We start from the raw sequence: 4,639 nt of genomic DNA, 5'->3' as shown, positions 1-4,639 counted from the left end.
CCAAAGAGAATAACAGAGAGCGAGAGGATGTAGAGCGGCCCTTGGGAAGAGGTAGGAGTGTGCCTTTTGTACAAGAGATTTGTGCTTGAAAGAGAAAACACTGATTGTAGAGAGGAGAAGAGTTGCTTGGGTTCAGCCTCGAGTAGCTGGTTGGGCAGGATGGTGCTGGACATGGTCCAGGGACTCCCCACACTCAAACCCGGGTGAACCAGGAGCACACTAGAAGCAAAGCTTGAACCCTTCTCCTGCCTGGGAAGGGATGAGGGAGTCAGAGCAGGTAGGACAATTAAATCAGAGAATGACAGAATGCTTAAGGTTGGAGTTCATCCAGTTCCAACCCCTGCCACGGGCAGGGACACCTTCCACTAGAGCAGGTTGCTCCAAGCCCATGTCCAACCTGGCCTTGAACACTGCCAGGGCTGGGGCAGCCACAGCTTCTCTGGGCACCCTGTGTCAGCGACTCAGCACCCTCACAGGCAAGAGCTTCTGCCTGACAGCTCATCTCATCTCCCCTCTGGCAGGTTAAAGCCATTCCCCTTGTCCTGTCTCTACAGGACCCCTGTCAAAGTCCCTCTGCCTTCTTGGTGCCAGGGCACCAGAGGGCTCCTTGCAGGGGCAAGAGCTGTGTCACCTTCATGTCGGGGGCAGGGGTGGGCTTTCTCAGGCTGGTCAGTCCAGGCAGGAGTTGCCTTTGTGCAACCAAATGCCCATGGCTGCATTTAGCAGCCCCAGAAAGCTGCAAAAGGAAAGAGAAATTGGGATACATGAGCTGCACCCGGGCCAGCCTGGAGCCCTGCCCGAGAGCTTTTATTCTGTTGTAACAGTTCCTTTAATATAAAGCCTTTTTTTATGGCTTTGCAGCTGTGGGCAAGTGATGGTCCAGGAGCACTGTGTTATTGTAACAGTTTCTGTGTACAAATGATGGAGAAATAAACATTATTTTTAGTATAAAAATGTGATCTTGCCTCTGTATCATGCCTTTGCTGGTGCAGAGATGAACCTGGAGCCTTGGGGCACTGAACTGAAGGGATCTCACCCAGGCTGGGGTGTGCAGCTGAGGAGCTGGAGCAGCGTCACGGCTGCCTGTAGTGGGCTGGGGGCTGGAAGTCCTGTTCCATGCACAGAAATCCACCTGGGCAAAGCTGGTCTGGTTCCTGAGAGCCCAGACATGGAATGGGCTCTGGGGGCTGGAGGTGTCCCCCCTTCCCAAATGTCACCCAGGCTGAAAACCAGGTGGGTGGGAAGCTGGTGAGGGCAGGAGCCACCCTCACTGTCCAAATACTTGCCATGATGGATATTCCTTGGAGATAACAGAGTGAGCAGAGCCCTGGTCACAGTGGTCCAGCCCTTGTTATCCCCAGAGGTGCACGTACCTGTGTGGCAGCTGTGTGACAGCAGTGTCCCTCCTGGTGACCCCTCAGAGGGGTCCTCCTGCCGACCCCACAGCGGGGTCCTCCTGCCCTGGCTCTCATGTCAGCAGCACCAGCCTGGCCACCAGCTGAGTTTTGAGGTCAACCCTGCCAGCAATGGGCCAGGCTGCAGCTCCTGCTGCTCTGCTGGGAGGAATGATGTCTTCTTCCAGATGGCCACAAATACTTTGCCATGTGCTGGTGGCCCTGACATGGTGGCACAGGAGGAGTTTGTCCTTGCGACTGGTTTTGTGCATGGGGCTGGATCCAAGGGCAAAAGGCTGTGTCTGACAACCCAGCCTGGGCTGTGTTCCCCATCCTGGGTCTGAGTCCACGTTGCAGGGGCTGTTTTGCTGCTGAAGTCCTGCTGGTGTCTCATGGTAGGAACCCCAAGGGGTGTCTGAATCCCCGCTGCAGCCAGACCCATCCTCTCCTGCCCTGGGCAGTGCTGCCTTTACCCCTGTCTGCATCGGGGAACAGCCCCTGCTCCCTTCCCTGCCACCATGGGTTTAGAAAGGTGGTGGTGGGACATCACCAAGGGGATCATCAGTATCTGCTGGGGCTGCCCCTCCTGCTGCAGCAAGCTGCCACCAGCATCTCCTCCTCATCCTCTGTCCTCCTCCATTCCTCCCCCATCACCCCACAGGCACAGTCTTGGGAGGACATGGCCATCAGCCAGGGCTGTCTTTTCAAGTGTCTCTGTCTCTTCTCCAGCCCCCTTTCCTCTTCGAGGTGTTCCTATTGCTGCCACGGGTGTGGGATGGCGCCAGCCAGCCAGCTCTGGCTCCACAGGGCTTTTGGGACCGGCATGGACACACAGGGCACTGCAGGGATGATTTAAAAATGAGGGCAGGGACCTGGTTATTGCCCTAGTTTGTGTCAAACCTCTGTTTGGGATTTTATAGCAGCCTTTTGATGACCTCCTCAATGACAAGTTGCTAACTGGGACAGCCTCAGAGATGCCAGGATGGGCTGATGCTGGGTTAGGGGGTGAACACATCCCAAAGCTCTGCAGGAGCCAGCAGAGAGCTTCAGCAGAGAAAAGTGCTGCATCGCTCTGGGGTGCTGCAGCAGTGGGGGAGGATGTCTGGTTTCTAACAGCACAAGGCACCCAGCAGCATCCTGTAGAGCAGCAAGCTCCAAATAGTTTTTATTGCACACCCCACGGTATATTTATGGATGTATAAATTACCTACACATACTAATGGGTAAGTTGTAAAATGCAAACTAAACCAGAAATTGAAACAGAATGGGGTAGAGAAGAAAAAAACACTAGTTTAAAAGGGGTTTTTTATATTTATTGATGCTAAAAGGTATTTTCTTCCTGCACCTCAATGGACTGTCTTGTGCACCCCACTTTGGGGACCAAGGGGGAGAAGGGAGCCAGACCACGCCCCCTCATCTAGCACCCATGGGCCCCTTCCCCATGTCCCCCCTTCCCTCTCCTCTGGATGCTGCCCCACACAAAGCAGATTTGTCTGCCTCTTCCTCTTCTCTTGTCTGGCTGCTCTCCCTCCCTGGCGCCTGTCCTGTCTCCCTGTGCAGCACAAGGACCCTCTTCCTTTCTTTATCTCTAGGGATGGGTCCAAGCCCCCTTTTTACCCCACTGAAGCTCATGGGGAACCCCCGGCTGTGCCCCAATCTGGAGGTGATGGGCAGGGTCCCCACCTCGCTTGCCTTGGCATCCATCCACATCCTGGGGACCAGTTGTCCAGCTGCCAGTCACAGCACAGCTTCACCAGCTGTATTCTCCTCCCCATGCCAGCAGGGCTGTGTCACTTGGGGTTCACCAGAAATCCTATGTGGCATGAGCCCTGTGGGAGAGGAGGGGAGTGTCCCCAGGATGTGTCTCTGCTCTCCAGCCCAAAACTGACAGTGGCTTCCAAACTTTGACCAGCAGGATGTGCCCAGCACTTTGGCAGCCATGTCCCTGTCCCTGCAAGGGGGACATGTTCCCAGCTGTCCCAGCAAAGCCCTGGGTGGTTTGGCTCCACATCACTGCCCATTCCCATGGAGGGGGTGCCAAAAACCCCCACCCCACACTGGGAATGGCCACTTCTGGCATGTGCTGAAGGGAGGAGGGCCCTGCCCACTGCCATGCACACTGCTGGGGGAGTGTTTTTGCCATATGAATGCCTTTTCCTGGTTTTTTTTTTTGGCTAGGAGTTTCCCAAAGCACTGCCTCTGCCCAGACTCCCTGGGGGCTGATGGGGGCTGAGGTCATCTATTCCATCCTCATTCCATGAGGGAATTAACCCTGGTTGTGTGCTGATAGGCACTCCCTGAGGATGGGTTTGCAGGGCCAGCACTGGGCTCTGAGGCAGTGGAGGGGTGTTCTTGACTGAGGAGGCAGCATCAGACACAAGGAGCAAGCACATGGGTTGACTCCTCCACCAACAGTACAGTGACAATCACCCCGGTAGGTCCTACCAACAGCAGTGCAGAGGCCCCAGCACATTCCAGCAGAGCGGGTGGGCTCCCGGGGGGACCGCGGGCCCCCCCCCAGCCACACCATGGCCTGACAGCAGTGCCCACAGGCAGTCCTCACTCTTCCTGGTTTGCCTTCATCCCACCTGGCATCCTACCCCTTCCTCTGCCTTCCCCCCCTCTCCCTTCTCCCTGGTTCCATGACTTCATGTCTTGACCACAGCTGCCATCAGCTCCTCCAGCACTTGGCCACCAGCACGGCTGGGACAAGGGCTCTGCCCTGCGGGGAGGACAGGCAGACCCAGCAGCATGACAGACTCCAAGCAGCTCACGCCATTGCACAGCAGAGGCCACCATGAGGTCACACAGGCTGTAAAGGGCAAAATCTCACCACATCCTATTTTGCCTGGTCTCCTCTATGTGATGGATGAGCTCCTGGCAGGCACCGAGCCCCGGCAGGGCCGGCAAAGGGCAGGCAGTGCCCTCCCTCCACCCTCTCCCCACTGCAGTCACGACGTTCCAGCCAGCAAAAGGCAAGTTTTGTTCCGTCTCCATACGCTGGGCTTAAGCTGTTAAAAGAAATAACAAATCAAAGCATTGGGATGTGGATTTATGGAGCAGGAAGGGACACGGAGGATGGTGAAACACTTTTCATTCCCAGCCGGGAATGTGAGGCTGTGAGAAGAGCCGGCTGTGTCAGGTGGATACACAATCCCCCTGAGGGGGATGGTGAGGGGTTGGTGGGGAGCCAGGAAATGCGGGCTGCGGGAATGGCTTTCCCACCACACCACCCTGCTATGGAC

Source organism: Nestor notabilis, unplaced genomic scaffold (assembly GCF_000696875.1).
Source record: "Nestor notabilis isolate BGI_N333 unplaced genomic scaffold, ASM69687v1 scaffold14723, whole genome shotgun sequence".
NCBI classification, from domain to species: Eukaryota; Metazoa; Chordata; class Aves; order Psittaciformes; family Psittacidae; genus Nestor; species Nestor notabilis.
Note: the sequence above shows the minus strand (reverse complement) of the source record.